The sequence below is a fragment of the Doryrhamphus excisus genome, chromosome 6 (genome assembly GCF_030265055.1).
Source record: "Doryrhamphus excisus isolate RoL2022-K1 chromosome 6, RoL_Dexc_1.0, whole genome shotgun sequence".
In the NCBI taxonomy this organism is placed as follows: domain Eukaryota; kingdom Metazoa; phylum Chordata; class Actinopteri; order Syngnathiformes; family Syngnathidae; genus Doryrhamphus; species Doryrhamphus excisus.
The window spans coordinates 7,354,328-7,381,004 of record NC_080471.1 but is presented as its reverse complement, the minus strand read 5'-3'; the positions used below and the strand labels follow the sequence as shown (position 1 = coordinate 7,381,004).

General features: G+C 42.5%; 1 protein-coding gene and 1 long non-coding RNA gene across 3 annotated transcripts in view; one reads left to right on the top strand and one right to left on the bottom strand.

Moving 5' to 3' along the window:
• The window catches only part of kcnq1.2 (potassium voltage-gated channel, KQT-like subfamily, member 1.2), a 184,421-nt gene that overhangs the window by 3,393 nt on the left and 154,351 nt on the right, over positions 1-26,677 (bottom strand). The window lies entirely within an intron of this gene.
• On the top strand, positions 21,919-25,100 carry LOC131131580 (uncharacterized). The gene is made up of 3 exons (XR_009130207.1): positions 21,919-22,623; positions 23,628-23,707; positions 24,864-25,100. It is a non-coding gene; the product is annotated as an uncharacterized LOC131131580 (long non-coding RNA).

Genomic DNA, 26,677 nt, shown 5'->3' with positions numbered 1-26,677 from the left:
ACTCTTTATTGCTCTCTGGTTCTACCATATCTTACTTATTGTGTGGAAATATGGGCTAATAACTATAAAAGCAATCTTCACTCGCTAAATGTACTGCAAAAAAAGGTCAGTAAGGATAATTCATAATGCTGCCTACAGAGAACATACTAACTCCTTATTTCTAAAATCACAAATACTTCAACTTGCTGATAAAATAAAATAATGCATAAGGCTAAAAACAACCAATTAACTAAAAATGTCATCCAATACTTCTCTACAAGAGAGGAGAAATATGATCTCAGGGAAGAAGTACATTTGAAACACTTCTATGCTAGGACTATGTTAAAAAGCCATAGCATTTCAGTATGTGGAATCAAACACAATCCCGGGTACGGGAAAAAAAATTACAAAATTAAAAAAAAACAAAAAACAAAAACTTAAACTGTATTATGGAAAGCAGGAAGTGAACAAATGTAACAGTTACTGATTGACAAAAAATTACAAAATTTAAAAATAAAAAAAACAAAAAAACTTAAACTATATTAGAAAAGCAGGAAGTGAAAAAATGTAACAGTTACTGATTGACAAAAAAATTACAAAATGTAAAAAAAAAATAAACTATATTAGGAAAGCAGGAAGTGAACAAATGTAACAGTTACTGATTGACAAAAAATTTTAAAATTTAAAAATTAAAAAAAAAAAAAACTTAAACTATATTAGGAAAGCAGGAAGTGAACAAATGTAACAGTTACTGATTGTAAAAGTACCAGATGGAGGGGTAGGATTTAATAAGCTTTGCTTCTTCCTACTCCTTTTGGACATGTGGAACTGGGAACTGATTATGGGATGCACTCAATTGTAATCTGATGCATGTTCAAATGAAATAAAACCATTACCATTACCATTACCATTACCATTTGGTGTAAAAACTAAGGCGGAAGCATTCATACGGTGGTGGACCCTGACTGGAAAAACCGAGGGTAAACAAATGAATAAATAATAATGTGTGTGACAACACACCCGTCACACATGAACGTGACCACGCTGACATGCAAATGCACACGTCCACACCCTGCGTCATCTGTTGACTTTAACAGACACAAAAAGAAGTCAACTTCAAAAGAGCTTCCGCGGACTTTATAGCTTTGGCCTCGCTTTTACCTCATCTCGTCCGCCCGGCGCTTGTACAACACACACACACACATTCACAGCAGCGTACGCTTGGCGAATGAATGACAGACAGTGCCTTTTAAACAGCACATGAAAGAGCAGGACGGAGGACGCCACAGCAATGAGAGACGCAAGACAGGACGACTCGCAGCTCTGCGGCCTCCGCTGCGTTGTTAACATCAATGGCAAATTCATTGACCCCCCCCCCCCCCCTCCCTCCCCCCACCCCCCATCTCTTCTTCTTCTCTCCCTCCTATTAGAGTGTGCATCTGATGGGACGGACGTTTTTATGGCAGAGCACAACGTTTAGACGCTATTAGTTTTGGTTGAAATATGATCTCTATAACAGGATGCATAAATATGAAATATGAGCCCGTCAAAGGAAGGATTTTTTTTTTTTTTTTTAAAGAATCAAAAACTACCGATTGGGTTTTACAGCCTCAGGTTATGGGAAAAATCATATGCTAAAAAAACACAGCAGCAACATTCATTAATTCATTTATTCATTTTCTACAGCTTTTTTCCTCACGAGGGTCGCGGGGGGTGCTGGAGCCTATCCCAGCTGTCTTCGGGGCGAGAGGCAGGGTACACCCTGTACTGGTGGCCAGCCAATCACAGGGCACATATAGACAAACAACCATTCACACTCACATTCATACCTATGGACAATTTGGAGTGGCCAATTAACCTAGCATGTTTTTGGAATGTGGGAGGAAACCGGAGTACCCGGAGAAAACCCACGCATGCACGGAGAAGAACATGCAAACTCCACACAGAGATGGCCGAGGGTGGAATTGAACCCTGGTCTCCTAGCTGCGAGGTCTGCGCGCTAACCACTAGACCGCCGTGCCGCCTCACAGCAGCAACAAAAGTAGAAAATTAATGCAAAGTATACAAAAACAATTGAATAAAATGAATAATTTTTGGAATGTGGGAGGAAACCGGAGTACCCGGAGAAAACCCAGGCGCAGGGAGAACATGCAAACTCGGGAATCGAACCAATTTGCTCAGTCAGCATTAATAGCGCTGTGTTATAAACAAACACACCAACAGCTGAGCAGCAACATTTTTAAGCACATGCAGAGCTAGATAAAGCTATCGGATGTTGCCATTACTGGTAACAAAAGAAAGAAAAACGTAAGGAGGTTGCCTACAGCCGCAGCTGCTAATGTTTTTAGACCTGGTGCTAATTAGAGACATTATTTTCTTCCGTAGACCACACATCCTGTACTCTAAAAGTCAAGTCAGGAATTGAACGTGATGCCAAGGATGACTGGGAGTACCCAGCGAGATGCACAGTGTCACTAAAACATTCCATCCTCTTGACGAGTCCATCCAGCATCTCAAGTGTCCTCCAGCAAACAAACCACCTTGTGACTCATTAGTCCGCAGCACCTGCTGCTATTTTCCTGCCCTTTTTTTGTTTCTGTGCACACAGGAGAGTCATTCTTTTCACTTTCCATAGAAATCCTGCACTGACTTTGTGTTGTTTTTTAAGGACCACTTCAGCAGACCAGATCTTTCCGGACTTGTTGACTTTCACTAACAGACATCTTCAAGAGGGGACTGGATGATGCGTGAGTGTCAAAATGCTTTGGAAAAGAACCATGTGTCCAAGATCCATGAGAATTCCTCGGATCTATTACCCTTAATTGCTGTTTCTTTTTAGCTTATTTATACGTCTTTTACGTTTTCTTTGCACAAGAGTCACAAAGAGGTGATGATGGAACTCCACCATGCAGTTTTAAGCTGAAAAAAACTACCACAAGGTGGCAGAAGTACTTTTGATGAGAGCTCAGCCTGCATCTTTCCCATTGAAATACATTTTCTGCAGCAACAAGGAACATCTCGCCATGTTGCACGAAGGAGGTTATGCATTCAAGGGACGTTTTAAGCCAATCGTACGCATGCATTCGCGCAAATGTGTGCATACACTCAATTCAGTTGCAAATGTGAAAATTGTAAATAGTTCATGGTAATGGTAATGGTTTTATGTCATTTGAACATGCATCAGATTACAATTGAGTGCATCCCATAATCAGTTCCCAGTTCCACATGTCCAAAAGGAGTAGGAAGAAGCAAAGCTTATTAAATCCTACCCCTCCATCTGGTACTTTTACAATCAGTAACTGTTACATTTGTTCACTTCCTGCTTTCCATAATACAGTTTAAGGTTTTTTTTGTTGTTTATTTTTAATAATGTACCTGGTACCGAAGTACTCGGTGATATGAGCATCCAATGCCATAATGGGTACCATAGTAAGTGTCAATATAGTGATATATATAGCACATCATGACTGGTTCAAGACTCTTCATCCTTGTATTTAGCAAACATCAACTGCTTGTATTGTTTCTTGAATTGGCTCATCGTTGTGCATTGTTTGATTTCCTTACTCAATCCATTCCATAGTTTGATTCCACATACTGAAATGCTATGGCTAGCATAACGTAGTCCTAGCATAGAAGTGTTTCAAATGTACTTCTTCCCTGAGATCATATTTCTCCTCTCTTGTAGAGAAGTATTGGATGACATTTTTAGCTAATTGCTTATTTTTAGCCTTATGCATTATTTCAGCTGTTTGAAGATGAACTATATCAGCAAGTTGAAGTATTTGTGATTTTAGAAATAAGGAGTTAGTATGTTCTCTGTAGGCAGCATTATGAATTATCCTTACTGACCTTTTTTTGCAGTACATTTAGCGAGTGAAGATTGCTTTTATAGTTATAATAACTATAGTTTTATAGTTATTACCCCATATTTCCACACAATAGTGTTATATTTGTAATAAAAAAAACTAAAAGAGTCAAACAACCCTTATTTTGTGTTGTTTATGTTGTGACATTATTGTTTAGACATTTGACTAAATATATATGGATAAATTTTGGTCAAAGTGAAAGTTATGCTTGAAATGCAATCTTTTCACAAAATGCAATTTTTATCAATTTTTTGTTGATATTTTGCATAAAAGCGAAGAACATAAATAAAACGTCACTTAAAGGGGACCTATTATGCTTATCCCACTTTTCTGAACTATAAATGTAGTTAGAATGTTGTATTCTTGAGTTAAACGATGCCAACATTTTGAGATAATTAGGTTTTTTGCGCCTTTGGAAGTGAGACCTGAAAGAATTTCGCGATGGCTCAAAATGTTTGGTTTCAGAGGGCGTTGCAAAACTCGCCGGGAAAGGTCCATTAATGTCAGACATGCTGTGCGTCCACGGAGGTTGTCACTGTCTGGAACACGGTAGTTCCGTGAAAAACGTGTAATTACCACATTTCCACAAAAGATGTGCCAAGATTGTCTGCGGTTCGTAAACGTGATACCCTCACTTCTGAGCTCCACAGCACTACTGGTGCCTCTGACAAAGTGTAGCCGACAATGAGTGCTCTGCCTCGGGCAGGTGAGTCAGGGGTCTCCAGCCAGTAGATCATCACTTTTCAATTAGCTCTCCAAAGACTTGATTCATTTATTATCAACTCCTATACCCACCATATTAGAAAGTGTGGTTTGTACATAGTAAGGAAACACTTTGGGCATATGCCCGGAGGTGGAATAATCTAAAACAGACCGATGAAATACAGCTGGAATAGGTGCAGATTCTGGAAGATCTAGTTACAGTCTAGATCTGTGTAGCTGCTCTATAAGAGTCCACAACTCAATAGAAATGGTAAAAAATTAGCATAATAAGTCCCCTTTAAAACCTGATGTGTAGATAAACGATGAAAGACAGTATGATTCTGGAACAGACATCAAGTTCAGAGGTGGAGACCCCAGGCCGAGACACAAGTTCAAGGCCAGACGCCATCCCGAGGAATGTCCTGGCAACGTGCTTGTCAACAAAAGGAGATTCCTGTCATTGAAATGTCTGCGGGTCGCACGAGACAATGGACGCGGCGCAGAGATAAGACGATAGAGGAAAACATGGCACAGGTCATCGAGTGTGCGAGTGTTTTTTTTCCCCCACGGCCGTGACCTAACATGACCCATGTTGTTATGACACACATACATTCTGCGGCACAACTACACCACTAGTACTACTATAATACTGTATGGTGGGAATAAAAACATGATTCTTTCTATGATATAGAAAAGACATTGTATTCATTTCTGTTCTAATCTTCTTGAAATGTTCAGTTTTTTGTGTGATTTTCGGGAATATCAGCATCAAAATGGATCACATACGAGTGAACGCTCTGCTGGTCGGTAATTTCTAACTTCTAGCTTTTATCCTGGAAACTTTCTCTACATTATTTCTCAACACAGTGAGAACCCTCATGGTTTTTCATTGTATTTGCCTCAGATGGCCGAGGGAGCTGACGTCAATTCAGCGCACATTCCTTTTCAGCACCTGTTAGTTTGTATAGAGTTTTGTGAAAACATCATTGAAACAATGAATGAAAAAATGCTAAAGCGGGCGGCACGGCGGTCGAGTGGTTAGCGTGCAGACCTCACAGCTAGGAGACCAAGGTTCAATTCCACCCTCGGCCATCTCTGTGTGGAGTTTGCATGTTCTCCCCGTGCATACGTGGGTTTTCTCCGGGTACTCCGGTTTCCTCCCACATTCCAAAAACATGCTAGGTTAATTGGCCACTCCAAATTGTCCATAGGTATGAGTGTGAATGGTTGTTTGTCTATATGTGCGGGTGTACCTCGCCTCTCGCCCAAAGACAGCTGGGATAGGCTCCAGCAAAAAAGCGGCAGAAAATGAATGAATGAATGAACAATGCCTGTTGCTTTTTTAATGGTATGGTTGTTCCATTTCTGTTTTTAAACTACACACATTATGTGAGTCTTCTTTTCTTTCAGTGTTAAATGGAGTGGTGTAAATACCAGAACCCCATTGATTTTTACAACAAGAAGTCTTCGATTTTTTGTGTGACCGAAGTAAAAAAAGGGCCACAGAGCAACTTGGGGTTCAGTATCTTGCCGAAGGATATTTTGACATGGGAGGACGGAGGATCGAACCTTCAACCTTCAGGTTGTGAGACGACCATGGGACAAGTGGCTGAGCACAATTGTCAAAATGAGTACATTAGTAATCTGCTGGCCCACATTTTCTATCTTCCATCCTGGTCTCAGCCAGAATATTTTTCATTTCCTAGAGTTGTTGAGACTTCTCCATTTTGCCAGCTTCTCCACAGTCACAAGACTCCATATGATATAAAATGTGACTTTGTTGCACAATTCTTTAAATGTCCATGTGATCTGGTCTCATGGAATGCTGTGTCATGTAACTTTAGTGCTGATACCTGCTCTCACTGTGCTGAAACAAGGCAGCAGGATTCATATATATTTCAACTGTGCCACAGTAACAAATAATATCAAATATTGGTTGTTTTACATGGAAATAACAATTTATTTACAAATATAACAGCATTAACTATTTATAATTTTCACTTTTGGAACTGGACTGTCTGCATGTGTTAAAATTTCCCTTCGTGTTTAGCTTTTAACTCCAGTGTTTCCTCAGGGGGGGTCCTCCACACTGGGGGCTGTGTCGGGTCTGCTGAGGGGGTGCCATCCTTGTGTCCCTTCGACCCGGCCGGTTGGGGGATCCTGCCCTATGATGTGGGGGTCCGCCCGTCTGTCAAAGTCGGGGGGCCCAGGTGTTGGTCCCCCCAGTGTGGACGGCCCCAAATGTGGCGTTTCCTTGATCCCCAGTGCCATGCAGGACTTGATATGAAAGTTTAATGTTAGTGCGGCCCACGCAAGTTTGATATGGATGCTGTATGGTATCATGTACCCAGAAAAAATTATTACGTTTGATTAATGTTCATGTTAAAGGTTAAATAACTGTTAATAGTTATCCTCCCTATCTGTGTGGAAGTGGTAAGTTTTTGGCTATTTAAGTTTAAAGGAAATAACTTGAAGGCTACCGTTTAGGTCGCTAGCTCTCTAGTTTGCGAGTTAGCATGTGTCTCAAGACCCTGCAGTTGCGCAATATGTTGTAAATAAAAAGAGTATAAATGTGACTATAGTCGTGTTTTGTCACGTCTACAGGGCTCTAATAATGCTTTGTTCATTTTAATCTGAAAAAAATAATTTGTCTACCCACCAACTATATGCAAATAAAACTATAAGTTTATAAGAAAAATAAAAATTAAGATATTTGAGAACAGTTGAATGTTTTATCAGAGCTTTTATTGTAGAAAATCAGAACCAAAGCACTGAAAAAGTTTGTATATTTTTCTGTTTTTTTTGGGGGGGCCCAGTGAGGGCCAAGTCTCACGCAGACCCTAGCTCCAGTGGCCCCCAAGTAAATTGAGTTTGAGACCCCTGCCCTACTGTGTGTGATTGTGTGTGTGTGTCTAGTATGGAGGGTGGGACGGAGGGGCTTTCTTTGTAATTGTTTTTAATTGTGGTAATTGTTTTTAATTCTGTAAAGCACTTTGTGTTGCATGTCTCTGCATTTTCTACCGCTTATCCTCACAAGGGGGTGCTGGAGCCTATCCCAGCCGTCCTCAGGCGAGAGACCCAGACTGGTGGCCAGCCAATCACAGGGCACATATAGACAAACAACCATTCACACTCACATTCATACCTATGGACAATTTGGAGTGGCCAATTAACCTAGCATGTTTTCGGAATGTGGGAGGAAGCCGGAGAAAACCCACGCATGCACGGGGAGAACATGCAAACTCCACACAGAGATGGCCGAGTGTGGAATTGAACTCAGGTCTCCGAGCTGTGAAGCCTGCGTGCGAACCACTCCTTTGCCGTGCGAATGTGCTAACTTTTTGCAAAATTTGATAGCATGTAGCAGACATAATAACAGCAGGTTGGATAATTGGAAGAGCACGGCTATGATACCATAGAACATAATAGACTGTATCAATGTGCTAACATACTGCATAATTTGATAGCATACAGCTTACAATATATCGGCATAGCATATAGCATTTAGCTATGAAACAATACAATTCATCATGTAGCACTGTAAGCTGCTATTATAGCATGTAGTTTTTGTCACTGAAAGCTTCCACCGACACCCATAAAAGAACCCCCATCTGTTTTTGACGGCACTCGTGTAAACACGTCTTTATGTAGTTTGCAAGTTACAAGCTCATTTCTACTGACAGTCAGTCTGTGTGCTTTCAAGTTTTAAAGCCGCAAAGTTCCGTGATATTTTCCAGGAGTGCTTCCGTGAGCTGAAAATGTCCTTCCCCTTGGGTTTCCACCCTCTGAAAACCGCTGGCTGACGTCGCCAATGTGTGAAAACGTTTGACGTGTCACGTGACCTATTTGTGCAAGTTCCCCTGGGGAATTTCCCAGTTTTGGCCACAGAAGCATCTTTTGGCAACCTAGTCTGACCACATGTCGCACATGTTGCATCAGCCAGTGCTGGATCGTGTGGAGTTAAATGAAAAAAACAACACCAGGAAGTTGCCTACAGCCACAGCGGTCAATCTTTTTTGACGCTGCACTAATTAAAGACCTTGGGGGTTATTTGCTTTTATTGATGACGCACCAGATCCCACAAAGTTAAAATGATCTGGTGTTCATAATCTTGCCTGGGGCAGTCATTGGTTAGTCTACATGTCAATCAATATTTGACAACAGTAAACCGGAGGAATGAGGGAGGTGTGTTGTTCTAAGACACCTGACCTTCATGATGAGCATCAAGTGCGGCTGGAGGAGGGTGGGGGGATGGAGGGGGATGGAGGGGTCCGGTACCGGCCAATCTCATTTCAAAGATTCTTTTGTTTCAGACCCCCACCTGGGGATGCACGCCACCCCTTCTTCGTCCACCCCCTCGCATGTCCACTTGGCTCTCAGTGGGTGTTTTTACATAATTTATGACATGGTTCTATCTGGATGCTGTAGTGTGCATGTGCGTGATGCTCTTTCATGTCGTGGGGAGGTGAAATAAATTTGAGAGAAAAATGGAATAAATCTTCTAAGAGCGAGAGTGTTGGGCTTTGATGTCAAGTTGGAGGCACATTAGCGTTTTTCACCATGAGCTGCAGGAAATATTACCCTGCGTAAAACAAACACGCCAAGGGAATGACGGCGAGGCCGCCGAAGAACAAAAAACTTGTTGCAAATACATTCTTTCTTTATGAAATGACTGGCAACAGCAGCAGCACTAAAGGGGCTTTCCAAACATTTAAAAAGGCTCCTGCCAATCAGATATATTTGTCTGCCGCTTATCTTCTCCGCTGCACGCCCCCGCAAACCCCGTGGAGCGCTGCCATCGATTAATAGCAAAAGAAAACGTGCATGCCAAAAGATGTCAGTTGAGTATGTGAGGAAACGTTGCAAGGTTTGGCTACGACAAACATGCAAAAACTAACCAGAAGTATTTGCATGAAGTGGAACCGACGGTGAAATAGTAGTAGAAAAAAACAATATACTACTGTATGTCATTTAGTTGATACTTTTACTGCATACCAGAAAACTGCTACTTGTACTAGATACAGATACAGCTACAAACAAACTAGTCAAAGATCCTCTATATGACAGGAGCTGTCGTCCGGGTTTCAGAAAATACTGCAAAAATTCTGCTCAGAGATCCTCTATTTGACAGGAGTGCTGTGCTGCTTTTGGGGATTTATCTAAAAAATGCAGATATGAGCACTGTGACGTTTTTTTATGGACCTACTGCAAAAACACCAGTCAAAGATCATGTATTAAGACAGGAAGACTATGCTGTTTTTAAAGACCTACCGCAAAAAATCTAGCCATACCTCTAAAATGTACATACAAAATCCTCCATATGAAAGGAGCAGTATTCTCTAGTTAAGGAAATATTGCAAAAATGCTATACTATAATTACATTTACCACAGCCTAATTTTTCAAAAATGGCAACTTGATTTTGTTTTTCTTTGTTTCTCATAATATTAGGACTTTTAAAAATAGCATAATTTGTTTTCAAGTTTTCAGTGAACGTTGGCCTCCACAGAGGCTGCCCTTTATCGTGACGAACAATTTATCGATTCAGCATTTTCATGGAAAGAATTTCTAGGCGCAGCCGAAGCGTCGGGGAGTCCGGTTCGGTTCTGGGGCCTTAGGATCTTAAGGATATGACAAGAGTAGCCCCTCTGTGTTTAAGGAACCACGGCAAAAATGCTAGTCAAAGATCATCTACATCACAGGAGTGCTTTGCCTCAGCTGTTTTTACATACTTACTACAAAAACACAAGTGGAAGATCATCTATATGACAGGAGCACTCTGCTGTTTTTGAGTACCTACTTCAAAAACGCTAGTCCAAGATCCTCTATAACGGGGGTCCTCAAACTTTCTGATTGCGGTTGGCGGTCCAACAAAACAAAAACTAGGGGAAATGAGGAAAATACCAAAGATATACAGAACTGTCATTTGGAGCACACGGTGCTGTTGCGTTCAAGGACAGTGAACCAAGTGGGAACCAACCTGCTCTGCGTCGTCCTTACAACGCCCGGGTAGATGTTAAAATATGTCGCATCGCAAAGTAACTACTGTAGTTCTTCAGCGAGTCGTGTTTACGGCCCAAAACAATAGTTTTGAATGAATTTACGGGAGAGCATACGTAACCACGGAACACCCTCAACCAAGATGGCCGATATAGCTGAGGTCATTCCACTCCAGGATAAAAACACTGCAAGTCATTCCAAGAATGTTAGACTCCACTTTGTTGTTCTGTTTTGCGTCAATTACAGCAGTGAATGCTTTATTATCCACAAGCCAATCAAGTAAAGATGCTGAGGATGGGGCGGGGCCTAATAGAGCATTTGTCCTCAAATGACAAAGAGACAGCTGGACATGATTTGTGGGTCCCCAGAGTGATAAAGGCGAGGGTGGGCACAAAGTTTGTTTTTCATTTCCGTCATTTACACACACACACACACACACACACATTCCATGTCATGTACTTTTAATGTTTTCCTTTGCTGTAGCTCCAAACTTTGTTATTTTGATAATACAGCGATATGTTCCCCCGCTACTTCATGCACGGCGCCAAGTGTTTTGACTCTACATCACGGGCGTGTCCTCCTCCAACACAGAATTCTTTATTAATGACTTCACACCAGCTGCCACAAGCACCAAACACCCATCCTCCACCCCTTACCACCACCGCCACGCCCTCATGCATCACCCTCGTCCTTGGCCAGGCTGTGGTGGCAGCCGGCGTGACACGGTGGCACCGTCAGTCACCACCGGGGGAGGTGCCAAGCGACGACCAGGGCGGCCGCTGTAGGTCGCCCACACTGTGGCTTTGTTGGCGCCATCAATAGGCCAGTCAGCCTATATTATAAATGGAGGTAGGGGGTGGGGGGGTTGGGGGGGTGCCTGTGTGTCAGGCTCGGGTCAAAGGCGAGATTGAAATGGAGCCTTGCAGCACGCGTGCAAAGCAAACCTCAATGACGGCGATGTTGAAGACAGAAACATTATTAACATTATTGATGTTTACTATTGTGGTTGCTGCCCCGCCTCATACTGTTGTTTCTAATATTCCGGTGGCATTTTATTGCTTCCTAAGATGGGTAAAATTTTACAAACAAATCTCACTATGAGGCAGTGCATTTCTATACACACAGCAAACTACAAGCACGGTGACAAAAACAATATTAATACAAATGCAGTTGATTTTGTGCAAATACATTTTCATGTTTCAAAATTGACATGTACTCACCCCGAAAATGACTAAGTGAGTCAATTGTGTCTCAGAGCCAGCCAATCAGGTGTCACATGACAGGAAGTGTATGTTTGAAAGTGCTCAAGCCAAAATCAGTATGCGGATCAAAAACGAAGGCTGGCACTAATGAAGGCTGGCACTAATGAAGGCTAACACTAATGAAGGCTAGCAGTAATGAAGGCTAGCACTATGAAGGCTGGCACTAATGAAGGCTGGCACTAATGAAGGCTAACACTAATGAAGGCTAGCACTATGAAGGCTAGCACTAATGAAAGCTAGCAGTAATGAAGGCCGGCAGTAATGAAGGCTAGCACTAAGGAAGGCTAGCACTAAGGAAGGCTAGCACTAATGAAGGCTGGCACTAATGAAGACTAGCACTAATGAAGACTAGCACTATGAAGGCTGGCACTAATGAACGCTAGCACTAATGAAGGCTAGCACTATGAAGGCTAGAACTAAGGAGGGCTAGCACTTATGAAGGCTTGCACTAATGAAGGCTAGCACTAATGAAGGCTAGCACTAATGAGGGCTAGCACTAATGAGACTAGCACTAATGAGGGCTAGCACTAATGAGACTAGCACTTATGAAGGCTAGCACTAATGAAGGCTAGCATTAATGAAGGCTAGCACAAATGCAAGCTGGCACTATGAAGGCCAGCACTAATGAGGGCGAGCACTAATGAAGGCTAGCACTATGAAGGCTTGCACTATGAAGGCTAGAACTAAGGAGGGCTAGCACTTATGAAGGCTTGCACTAATGAAGGCTAGCACTAATGAGACGAGCACTTATGAAGGCTAGCACTAATGAAGGCTAGCATTAATGAAGGCTAGCACAAATGCAAGCTGGCACTATGAAGGCCAGCACTAATGAGGGTGAGCACTAATGAAGGCTAGCACTATGAAGGCTAGCACTATGAGGGCTAGCACTAAGGAAGGCTAGCACTATGAGGGCTAGCACTAAGGAAGGCTAGCACTATGATGGCTAGCACTAAGGAAGGCTAGCACTATGAAGGCTAGCACAAATGCAGGCTAGCACTAATGAAGGCTAGCACTAATGAAGGTTAGCATTAATGAAGGCTAGCACCTTTTCATGGCCTTTCAAACTGTGTAATTATGTGATTGGCTGATTTCTGTGATGATGTCGTATACAGTATATTACATACTACTATACATATTTTACATATGCTATTATTATCAAATGACAAACCAGAATGTACATTATATTATACATATTTTACTTGATTGGGACATTTTCTTTACAGATAAAGTCTAATAAATAAAAAAAAAGATGTGCCTATTGCAATATGCGGTGTTCCGTAATGCAAACTGTTGTTTAAATGAACTTTTCCACACTAAAAGTGTACACAAAAGCATGCAGTTGTAGCTTCTGGAAGCCAAATGTACACACAAAGGATGTATAACAGAGTTGTCTGGGTACAGTGGAAGGGGATTAAAGATGATGATGTGTGCGTCCCGCCTCCCACCAGCTGTCCGTCCCGCCCAGACAGTGGACCAGCCTGGTGCCACGGGCCCCGACAGTGTGCCAAGGGATCCGGACTCCAAAGCAAATGTCCTTTTAAGAAGCATTAAAGCCATTAGCGAACAAAGAGGGACACGTTGTGGTGTGAAAGCACAGCTGGCCTCACATGACATGACGGACGCCACAGTACAGCAGTGAGAGGCTAAAAGCAACCAAGTTGCCTTGGTGGAGGTCTGAGCGCTGCCATTTACTCTTATATGTGAAAACATGAATGAACTGTCACGGAATGCTGTCAGAATGAGACATGACCAGACCATGATGTCTGTATCTATCTCTATCTGCAGTGGATGCAGACGTCTGGCGTCAAAAACAACTCCATCGAGTTTGGCTTGATGACACAACATTCTTTTCCTGAGGACCAACGCTCTGTCCGCCAGCTCTGGCAGACAAAACAACATGAAACTGATAAGGTCAAATGAAACTATTCCACTCATCCGAACATTCGAGTAGAGGACAGAACCAAATTCCTAGTTCAACAGCTCTGCTACACAAGCTAACAAAGTATTCTCTTGTACTTGTGTTTTTATTGTAAATGTTCTAATTATAGTGCGCAGACCTCACAGCTAGGAGACCAGGGTTCAATTCCACCCTCGGCCATCTCTGTGTGGAGTTTGCATGTTCTCCCCGTGCATGCGTGGGTTTTCTCCGGGTACTCCGGTTTCCTCCCACATTCCAAAAACATGCTAGGTTAATTGGCCACTCCAAATTGTCCATAGGTATGAATGTGAGTGTGAATGGTTGTTTGTCTATATGTGCCCTGTGATTGGCTGGCCACCAGTCCAGGGTGTACCCCGCCTCTCGTGAGGAAAAGCGGTAGAAAATGAATGAATGAATGTTCTAATTATAGCCAAAGGACATGGTGCTAATTGGTGTGGGTGTTAATTCACATATAACAACTTACTTTTTTGCATTAATAATGATTTGGAGTGCATGATAAAGTGCCAAGTAAAACGCAGCGTATTTATGAAACATATTGCATATTGCCCGCTAAGGACCAAACTGCTCAGCCGCCAGTAAGAGCACAGTTTATTGTAAACAACAAAATTCATTCATTTTCTACCGCTTTTTCCTCACGAGGGTCGCGGGTGTGCTGGAGCCTATCCCAGCTGGCGAGAGGCGGGGTACACCCTGGACTGGCATTCACACTCACATTCATACCTATGGACAATTTGGAGTGGCCAATTAACCTAGCATGTTTTTGGAATGTGGGAGGAAACCGGAGTACCCGGAGAAAACCCACGCATGCACAGGGAGATCATGCAAACTCCACACAGAGATGGCCGAGGGAGGAATTGAACCCTGGTCTCCTAGCTGTGAGGTCTGCGCGCTAACCACTCGCCCACCGTGCCGCCAACAACAAATGCTGGAGCATGGATGTTTTTGGAATGTGGGAGGAAACCGAAATACCCGGAGAAAACTCACGCACGTATGGGGAGAACATGCAAACTCCACACAGAGATGGCCAGGTGGAGATTCGAACCTAGATTTTCCAGATTTCCTGACTGTGTGGCCAGAATGCTAATCACTTGTCCACCATACGGAGGAACATATGGGTGTGTTTGGACTGCTGAAATGATTCAAGGTGTGTAGCGAAGCCTGCCTTTTTACAAAGTCAAAGACTTTGTAATAAAAATAAAAAAATAAAATAAAAAATTAAATTTTCTATGGAGGACAATAGAGTGTTTGGACTGCTAAAATGATTCAAGGTGTGTAGCGAAGCCTGCCTTTTTACAAAGCTAAGACAAATCTCTTGGGACTTTTACACAGTAATGTATATACATCTATATATATATTAACACAAAACCACACGCCCACCTGTCGCCCCCCCCCCCCACACACGCACAAACACGGCATGTGTCCCTCCAGCTGTTGACACAGCTCATGCCCCCCCTACCCCCCACCACACAATCCCCCACGCCTGCTGCAAACAAGGCTGGCTAGTATTTTTGTCATGTAGTAAACAAAGAGCCGACCATGCCTCGCCCCCTCCTCCCTATGACTCTGCACCCCATCCCCCCTTTTCCATCGCCCACCCCTCAGGGGAAGCAGACGGGACAGTCCTTTTTTAGATGAATGTTGCTCCAGCACTGGGGGCGGAAATTCGACAGCAGGAAATATCTGCAGGTAGCTAAATACACAAGCACGCCATGTTGGCACGCGGCGTCATGCAGTACGTACGCAGCTGGAAAAATACATTCCAAAGTCTATTTTGGGTTCAAAATGTGGCTATTTTTCAGGAAGAAGAATGCGTGTGTATTTGGCTGAGTCATCACCTCAAATAAGTTGTTGTGCAATTTTCTCCTGCGTGAACAGGCCACGAGAGGGTGTATCGGCCATGTTGGGTCACGGTGGCTGTGCAGGAACCGCACGCTGTTAGAATAAGCACATAATGTCATGATCTGTGTGTTGTCGCTATGCTGCCGCCTGCTGCTCTTTCTTTGCAGCGCCTCCTGACCAGCAGCAGGCGGGCCACTCCTGCACACACCTGAGTTCAATCACCCATCCGACTACTTAAGCTCCGCTCACAGCTGCACTAATTGCCACATTGCTCTCAATCAATCAATCAAACTTTATTTGTAGAGCACTTTTCATACATAGAATGTAGCACAAAGTGCTTTACATGTTTAAAAAGAGAACGACAACAACAACAAGACACATATACACACACACTCGCACAGACACACACACATAAGAAGTTTGTTTGCCCGAGTACAGAGGAACCAGTTCAGGAAGCGCTGCCATCTGCGCTGGGGGTTGCCCACGGCCCAGGCCATGATGCCGCAACTCAGGGGGCCACCACACAACAGGTAGGCAGGGGACCCGCAGCCCTGCAGTGGGGCACCGCCACAGAGCTCCCAGCCACCCCAGTCAGTAAGCCCCACGAGAGGAGACACCCCAGCACCCAACCGAGGACAGCCCCCTGCGCAGAGAGCCCCCACTGAGGAAACACTGGATATATGGGATAAGAAATATAAAAACATAAAATAAGAATATGGAAAGTATATATAGAAATAAACATAAAACATAAAAAAACATAAAAGTGAAATATATAAGAACATTAATAAAAAACGGCGGCACGGCGGTCGAGTGGTTAGCGCGCAGACCTCACAGCTAGGAGACCAGGGTTCAATTCCACCCTCGGCCATCTCTGTGTGGAGTTTGCATGTTCTCCCCGTGCATGCGTGGGTTTTCTCCGGGTACTCCGGTTTCCTCCCACATTCCAAAAACATGCTAGGTTAATTGGCCACTCCAAATTGTCCATAGGTATGAATGTGAGTGTGAATGGTTGTTTGTCTATATGTGCCCTGGGATTGGCTGGCCACCAGTCCAGGGTGTACCCCGCCTCTCGCCCGAAGACAGCTGGGATAGGCTCCAGCACCCCCGCGACCCTCATGAGGAAAAAGCGGTAGAAAATGAATGAATGAATGAATGAATAAAAAACTAAAATAAGCATGTGTAAAACTATAAAAACATTTGGTTAAGATCCAAAACAAAAGGTATAGGGTATAAAATAATCATTAGATAAAAGTCAAGTTCAAAAGTTAAAAAAAAGAGTATACTAGGAGCAAGAGTTAAAAGCTAAATTAAATAAGTGGATCTTGAGCCTATTTTTAAAAATCTCAACGTTCTCTACGTTCTGGCTTTCATGATTGTATTTGTGAGTAATTGCCCGTCGGTTCATGCCACCGTGATTTTTTTGTTCTGCTGTTTTCATTTTTGTTTGTGTTTTTGTTACACAGCCTAGTTTTTGCCTGCATGCTTTTTGCTGCAGCATTTTCAGTTTTTGTGTAGACAATTGTGCTTGGAGCTTTTTCCTGTGTGGACACTCTTGGTTGAATAAATATTTTTGTTCACGTCCTGCTTCTGCATCTTGGGTTCCGGATCGGTTCACTAGTTCCTGACACATAACCTGTTTTATTTTTTAAATTATATATTTATTACATATTCATATGTGGTCTTTATGTTCGGCTACTTTTTTCATTACTATTTTGTATGAGGGGAAAACAAAACAGCAGAAAGTACACCAGAATTACACTGAATATAAAATAAGATAAGATATGCCTTTATTCGTCCCTCAGTGGGGAAATTTGCATTGCACAGCAGCAAGAGTACAGAATCAGTTAAGCAGTACAAAATACACAATATAGAAAAATAAACAATATAAACAACCCAAGTATTAACAAAATCAACAGTTTTACCCAGAGTTATATACAATACAGTATGTAGATAATATGAAACAAGATGAGATATATGACCAGTCTGTACACTATGAGATCTTGCTAGTGAGTTAATATGAGGCATTATGGAAATACTTCACATAGAACTTAGTGTATTGCATTTAGAGCCCTTAATATTGCACATGGAGGTTGATCAGATATTTTAATTGTATCTGTTTTACTTATCGATGACATTTTCTAATGTGATTTTTTTCCCCCCACATTCAGTTACGTGCAAATATATGTGCATTTTATTTAATTGATTACATTTTTTATGTACAGTAATATCATTGTATACTTAGGTAGGCTACAATAACACTACACACTTTCCATTCAATTCTATCTACGTTACTTCCATATTGTATATTGTATTGGGACACAATTTTAGATCAAAACAAAACAATCCCAGCGACCATGTTTGCTTTTGTTGCTTGAGTGGACATTCACCTCCGATTTAGAGTTCATCGTCAATCAGTGAAAATCTAGTAAGTATATGAAGAGTAATGATTAGTCACTTCTTTGCATGAGTAACCAAAGGCCACATAGTTCTAACTTCCTACAATACAAGTCATGGGCTGACATGCTTTTTAATTTCTGTGTGTGTGTAAGCTTTGTTTAGTAACACACACACACACACACAAAGCACTCTAATGGTCGCCAGCCTGCATTGTGCAAACACGCAGCTGTATATGCTTTACTGCTTGCGAACAAGGACACACGCATGGAGTTGTGATCTCCTGATTAACCTCAGACATCCGGAACCATCCACCAATGATGCGTGACTCACATGGCTCGTCACTAATTAGAAACTGGGAAGAAACAGGATAGATACATAAAACATAACATACAGCAGGTACTGTACATTTTGCTAATTCATTAATGATTTGGAGCGCATGAGAAAGTATGGGAAAGTAAAACATAGCTCTCTTTGACCAAAGTGGTTGTTTATGAAGAGAACCAATGTTGTAACAGCACTAAAATGGTGGTTGCGCTTCCCTGCATTGTCAGCCTTAATGCCTTCAAATGCACATCATGAAGGGACCAATGCATTGCATTACATTGCGTTCCGTTGAGGAAATTTTCCTTCCAGCTCGTCAGTGGAGGGAACGAATGAGAAGAAACCAGAGAAAAAAGTGAGAAAATGGAAAGAAACGTGAGCCAAAAAAGCAGAGAGGGTCTGCTGGCATAAAAGGAGAAGGAAGACCAGATGTTACTCTAACTGGTGAATGGCAGGGAGACATGCCCGCCCGCCCGCCCCCTCCCAGATTGAGATCTCGTAAATATAAAAATGAAAGCGAGGACAGGAAATTTCCACTTACATGTCATGTGTCGGGAACTAATTAGCAGTAACTTCATCATCGCCAAGCGGTGGGGGGAACGCTCCTTTTTGCACTTCCCTTTGAAATGTATTCATGGCGACCTTAACATGGCATGGGAGGGGTTAGCTTCCACACAGCTGTGCAAAGCCTCATGCTAGTTGAGGCACCTGTAAAAGGGGGGGGGGGGGGGGGGGGACTCTGACACGTGTCTCATGCTCCTGGATGAACTTACAAGATTTTAGAGGATGGACGGATAATGGATGGATAATATATATATAAAATAATATGAGGGGCGGAACGGCGGTCTAGTGGTTAGCGCGCGGACCTCACTGCTAGGTTAATTGGCCACTCCAAATTGTCCATAGGTATGAATGTGAGTGTGAATGGTTGTTTGTCTATATGTGCCCTGTGATTGGCTGGCCACCAGTCCAGGGTGTACCCCGCCTCTCGCCCGAAGACAACTGGGATAGGCCCCCCAGCCCCCCCGCCGCGAGCCTCGTGCAGAAAAGCGGTAGAAAATGAATGAATAATAATATGAGGAACCCCACTCAGTACCATGCCATACAATAATAATAGTAATCATATTGTTACAGTAAATGGTAGTGTGCCTAATACAATGTCCTTCCTTGAGGGCCGCATTGTTTCCCATGCAGCATCCCAGGGGCATCTCAGCAGACAACCACTCTTGGAATGCGTCCTTTGGACCGGAGAGAATGTCTGAATGACACACAAACACACAGCAACGTTCTATTTCTGTATGGCCGCTATTCTGGGAACCAAAACTACTCCAGTCATAACAGCACGCTGACGAGATGGTCCCCCGACTGCATGCCTATGACATGAGCTCAGTCTGCTTGGGGAACGTGTTTACGTGATGATGACGTGGAGGAGGGAGGAGGGAGGGATGCATGCGATGAAGAATTGAAGTAAAAATGAAAGAGAACAGTTGTGATGTTTTGGTGACGTCAGAAATTAGACTTTCCTGTCCTGATGAGCTGTAGACCTACAAAAGCATCAAAGCAATAAACACGTATACATGAACTCGAATATTCCAATTGCATTCGGTTTATTTGCTCATACACCTCATTCCGAAAGAAAAGTGCCAATCCAAATGAACATATAATCAGATTCCCAGGGATGGAATATTCCTTTCCCCAATCCCATTGAGGTATCTTGTACCCGCTCAAACGTAAAGTTGTCAGGGTGCCTTCTTCTTCGTGGTGTTTTTCTTCTTCTGTTGTTTATTGGCGGTTGGCAAGCAGCTTTCGTGTGCATTAGCGCCATCTGTGGAACAGAATCTAAACCCATCTATACGCCATTCACAAGTCCAGTTTTTCTTTCAAAAGAAAATACATATCTATATAAAATATGTCCTGAGTTTAATTATAAAATATGAGCAAGATTGAATCAATACAGAGTTACTCCAACAAGTGAAAGAAAAACTCGGGGAAATCGGTATCACATTACGTTGATGTTTACGCTTTACAGCGCATGCCCTATTGACTATTCTGTTTGATTATAGCGGCGCATGTAGACAAGAGATTGGAATATTCCTTTCCGTATACCATTGTTTTCGGAAAAGTCATTCGGAAAGAGGAAAAACTCCTCAGGTAAACATGGCTAACGACTGAAGACTGCATGCCAGGATTCAGGTCAGGACTTTGACTAGACCACTCCAAGGTTTACATTTTGTTTTTTTTCAGCCATTCAGAGGTGGACTTGCTGGTGTGTTTTGGATCATTGTCCTGCTGAAGAACCCAAGTTGGTTTCAGGTCACCAATGGATGGCTGGACATTTTGTGGTACACAGCAGAATTCATGGTTCCATTTATCACAGCAAGTCTTCCAGGTCCTGAAGCAGCAAAACAGCCCCAGACCATCACACTACCACCACCATATTTTACTGACGGTATAATGTTTTTCTGAAATGTAATGGTAATGGTAATGGTTTTATTTCATTTGAACATGCATCAGATTCCAATTGAGTGCATCCCATAATCAGTTCCCAGTTCCACATGTCCAAAAGGAGTAGGAAGAAGCAAAGCTTATTAAATCCTACCCCTCCATCTGGTACTTTTACAATCAGTAACTGTTACATTTGTTCACTTCCTGCTTTCCATAATACAGTTTAAGGTTTTGTTTTTTGTTTTTTTTTTAATAATGCACCTCGTACCGAAGTACTCGGTGATATGAGCATCCAATGCCATAATGGGTACCATAGTAAGTGTCAATATAGTGATATATATAGCACATCATGACTGGTTCAAGACTCTTCATCCTTGTATTTAGCAAACATCAACTGCTTGTATTGTTTCTTGAATTGGCTCATCGTTGTGCATTGTTTGATTTCCTTACTCAATCCATTCCATAGTTTGATTCCACATACTGAAATGCTATGGCTAGCATAACGTAGTCCTAGCATAGAAGTGTTTCAAATGTACTTCTTCCCTGAGATCATATTTCTCCTCTCTTGTAGAGAAGTATTGGATGACATTTTTAGATAATTGGCTGTATTTTCCCAAAGGTCTTGGAACTCTTCCATGTAGCCCATTTCTGCCCAGTGTCTTTCTTGGTGGAGTCATGAATGCTGACCTTAATTGAGGCAAGTGCAGTTCTTTGGATGTTGTTGTGGGGTCTTTTGTGACCTCTTGGATGAGTCGTTGTGAAGTCCGCCTGCCATGAAGTATGTTGTCACTCCTGCTGCTAAAAAATATTCCCGTCCGATGAATATAGGTCATGTAGCTGAAAAGTAATGTTTTGGTTTTGGGTGGTGGTAGTACAGTATACCACACTAATCCTACACAAGAGTATAAAAGCTATGGTATTAGTCACCTACGGTATAGCTCAGCGTCTCCACGTTACATGCAACCATATTTTATGTCAGCCTTCATTCAAACTGCGGTCGTAATTTAAGCTTTAAGGGTCTCATCATGGTCATTATAATCATCATCTGCGCTGTGGACAGAATGACGCGTCCGAGTCAGGAAACCACCCGGCAACTGCCGGATGACCCGACATCACGCTTGCACTGGCACATGACAAAACTGTCTTTTCACAGCACACGTAAGCCGGTACCCTGGTCCGGTTAGCGCGGTGCCAAGGAGGTGTCCTCCAACACTCCAAGCCACAAAAGAAGCTTTAATCAGCTCTACTTGCTAACGGCTGCCAAGTAGCTGAATGGACTGTTTGCTCCGCATTTATGTGTCGCTTTCATAGCTACACAATACATAAAAGCTTGCCACTGTCCCACCGTCTATTTTAGCTGTTGAATTTCAGTCCCACTACTTTATTAGCGCAAAAGAGAACCACCATACTCTGTATATATGATACAGTATACGATGATACTGTATTTTTCAATGTGCTTTGCTGTTTCAAAACAGCGACACTGACTTCGATGAAACTACAGTCCAAGGAAATAACTTTTTGTGAGCATTCATAAATAATTGTTATTAATTTGGAAAATGTTGGTGCTTTTTCTTTGTGGGAGGAAACACAGGCCACAATTTTATTAGCATCATCTTCCATGCTGCTACTACTACTGGTGAGAGGATCGTGCTAGCAGCAAATTAGCCTCATGAGCTAGCATATGCTAACATGAATGAAGGCACAGAAGTGATGGCATTGAAAGGCAAATGTCACAGCCACGGTTTGGTGCTATTTTGGTTTTTTAACAGAATGAATGAGATGAGCAAAATAACACAGATGAACCGAAACCGCCATTTTTAGTCGTGACGAGGAAGAAGCGGAACACGACCATCAACTTCCGTGCTACTACTACTGGTGAGAGGATCGTGCTAGCAGCAAATTAGCCTCGTGAGCTAGCATATGCTAACATGATTGAAGGTACAGAAGTGATGGCTTTCAAAAGCAAATGCCACAGCCACAGTTTGGTGCTATTTTGTTTTTTTAACAGAATGAATGAGGTGAGCAAATTAACACAGATGAACCGAAACCGCCATTTTTAGTCGTGACGAGGAAGAAGCGGAACATGACCTGTATATAAGCCGCATGTGCCCACATTCAAACATGTAAACATATTTACAAAGAAAGACGGTACACAGAGACAGTTTTCAAAGTTTTAATAATATAACTTAACAATAATAATAATATAACTTTCTTCACAAACGGTGCCTGTGACGCGGCAGTAAAACGGTAGCAACATCGTAACAACACGCTAGCAACACAATAGCAACACAGTATAACAGGTCTGGTAAAAGAACATACTGGTAAAAATCACGGTAAGCCGTCTTCATCTTCCTCCTTTGAACTGAAGCATTTTACATGATGAGGGTATGTTCACGCTAATTTAATTTATGCACAAGACAAGAAGTTGCAGTCTTCCTCGATGCATATATTCCACCGGTCTTAATCTTACCTTTTCTACTCGAGAGCCCCTGGCGGCCGTTAGAAAAATTACATAAATTGGCCGCATCACTGAATAAGCCGCAGGGTTGAAAGTTTGGGAAAAAAGTAGTGGCTTATAGTCCGGAATTTACGGTAAATATAACAAAACTGTGCAAATTGTCGCTTGCTACATTGCAAAATAAACGCAACCTTTCAATGTAGTTAAAAAGACAACATTTGGAGAAATGTTTGCACTGTTTGACCTCGGCATGTCATTGGGACTATGTCATTACGACTGTGAAGCCCTCTAAAAAACACCTCTAACAACGTTGCATCGTTTGATATCCATGCTGTGACGCGTATATTGATGGTAACATTAAAAGCTACAGTATCTTGCCGTATTTTGATGATTTAAATCACTACTGAAACTTCTTTTCCAGGCGCATTGACACACTTACGATGTCCGCTCTCCTTGTGATGGCTGTATCTTCCAGCACAAGACGCGTGCTCCAGTCCTCAGGTAAAAAAATGCTGACGGCAAATGATTATCTTGTTGAGTCTTTGTAGCAAAATGGAGAGCTAGGTATCCACTCTTCCGTTTGTTGATTGAAACTGTGTTAGTCCGCGAAAAAAAATTGTTGTTAGCTGCCACAATAATAATATTGCTGTCGCTCGGTTAATATAGAAATCCGTCATGTAAATGGAATACTGTTTTTTGAGGTTTTTTTTTTATTACTTCTGTTGTTAGCTACTTTTTAGTAACTTTTTGGGAGCTCATATTAATTTGTTTTCTTGTGTTATAATGCACAGAAAAGGGAGAGAAATATTTGTTTTGTGTTCACGTTATTTGAGACTCGACCGCTGATGACATCGTAGAATGGGCGAGGCAACATAGCGGACTTTTGGTTCCAGTTGCTACTTTGTTCAGATAGTCCACAAGGAAGGACGTTTTATGTTAAAAAAAATAAAAATAAAAAATTAAGAACACATTTGGACTCACGCAGTGTATTTAAGACACGGCAAGATGGCAGCTGCAGAATGCACCAAATGGAGGCAAAACTGGTGTACATTTTTAACATTAACCGAAAACATGATGGAGGTTCCACAGTACATAACTTTATCTAAACCTAATCCAAGTCCAAATAAGAACAAGACGCATTATAATCACCACAAGGTGTCCATATTCATGCCATTCTTTTCCCATGAAGCAACTTCCTGTGCCGGCCGTCACCCTCCATCACACACAATTATGATAAAGACATTAGCATAGCAGCGTTGTCCCAGCTATACCTCCAAAGTTGGCCCATTTTGGGAAGAGAGCTGCTCATTTATGGCATGGGAGTGGGAGTGGGGGGGCAGCATTTTCATGCTTTCAGTTCTCATTAAAAGCACAAAAACGGAGTGGCAAAGCGGCTCTCAGAGCCTGGGAGATACCAAGGGCCTTTCGCTACGCCAAAGCACCCATAGTATGTGCCTCAAGGGCTCTCCGATGTCGCCGTGTAATAAGTCCTGGCGTGCTCGCCTTGTAATTGGCTGTAATTAAAAGGAGGCAAAGGCTGAGGGAGGGGAGGGGTGGGGGTGAGGATCTTCCTCCCAGTTCTGGCAGGAAGTAGTAAAGACACGCTGTCTCTTCCTTTATAGGTGTCTCTTTTCTCTCTTTTCTTCCTGTCACTCAGCATCTTTGGCTATCTTTCAGCTCTAAAGGAGGAAGTGCCAAAAGAGGGGGTGTCCTTGAGTGTGTAACGTCTATCCCTCTTTATCCTTAAAGGCCCCCTGCCCTGCAGGACAGAACACACACACACACATCTTCACCAGCTCCCTATAATCTGTTATTATGTGCTCTGCAATTGTTTCAGTGCCTGCTTCCTGCAAGCCAACCTGTCAATAATGTCTTATACTTGGTTTTATTTCAATTCAATTACACTTAAAATTATTTTATTCCCAGTTTCAGAACATCATTTAGAAAGTGACTGCAGTCAAAAGTGATCACACATCACCTCATCCTTATGGACAAAGCAAAGGAAGTATAATAAAAGTGTAATTTACAGTATAATACTTTATAATATATGCAGGCTATGAATATTTGGCTCTTAATTAGGTTTTAATATGTAAAAGCAAGAAGGGGGAGTGAAAAAAAACATTTGAACTTTAATTTAAATTCTTAATTTAATTTTAATTTTTAAAAAAGTCGAGTAGTTAGCGCGCAGACCTCACAGCAAGGAGACCCGGGTTCAATTCCACCCTCGGCCATCTCTGTGTGGAGTTTGCATGTTCTCCCCGTGCATGCGTGGGTTTTCTCCGGGTACTCCGGTTTCCTCCCACATTCCAAAAACATGCTAGGTTAATTGGCCACTCCAAATTGTCCATAGGTATGAATGTGAGTGTGAATGGTTGTTTGTCTATATGTGCCCTGTGATTGGCTGGCCACCAGTCCAGGCTGTACCCTGACTCTCGTCCAAAGACAGCTGGGATAGGCTCCAGCATACCCGCAACCCTCGTGAGGAAAAGCGGTAGAAAATGAATGAATGAATGAATTGAAACAATAATAATAAACCGAAATATGTTGTTTTTCATCTGGTCAAATGTTTAAGACCAGAGGCTATAAAAACTAAAATCTGCTCCAAATTCTCATTTTATGTCAGGCATTCACACCCATTCACTAGAAAAAAAAATAACTCAAATAATAGCTTGGTAGTTCTCCAGACTATTATTTTACAACGTGTAGCAAAGCCTTTATTTATTTTTTATTTTTTTGCAAAGATGTCCCCTCTGAAGTGATGGGTGTATTTCTATTCTTGTTCTATTACTATTGGACTATGGCAACTTCTACGAATTTTTATTTTTCCATCCCCGTCGTCCCCTGCAGCTTCATTCCTGCTACATATCACATTCCTCTGGACCTGTCCATCACTGGCACGAGGCCCCCGCTTAGCAGCAGAGAAAGTCCTCGGGTCAGCCCATAATGGACCTAAATGCAGCTCATTATCCTGATAAGACAGGGCGGGGGCAAAGGCAGCCTGACCAGCTGGATGACGGCCACACAGCTTTGACAGGTAAGAGCGGGACGCAGCCAAGGATGACTATCTGATGGACCCGACTGGCGGATCTGGTTGCACCGGCCTCAACCAACCTCTTGGCCAAAGCCCTCAGTGATGAACACCTCATGTGTGGATGCAACAGCACCCAAACGCACGTCTGCTGTAGCAGGTTGAAAAGTTGGAATGAGTGATCGCCAAAAAAATTGGTTTTCACCATGAAAGCACATCTATCGCCAATCAAGGCGTTGTTTCCTGGCGTTGTCCCTAGAGAAGGGACGGCGGGGACGTGGGGGTGGAGGCCAATGTCAACAGCCCACGGGCTACGGGACGTCCAAGGAGTCAAATATTGTCTTACAGCCAGATGCCATCCATAACAATGCAGCACAACGTCTACCCGTCTCATGCAGCCAAAACAGCCTTCAGGTGTGTCAGACAGGAGGAGCTTCTCTTCG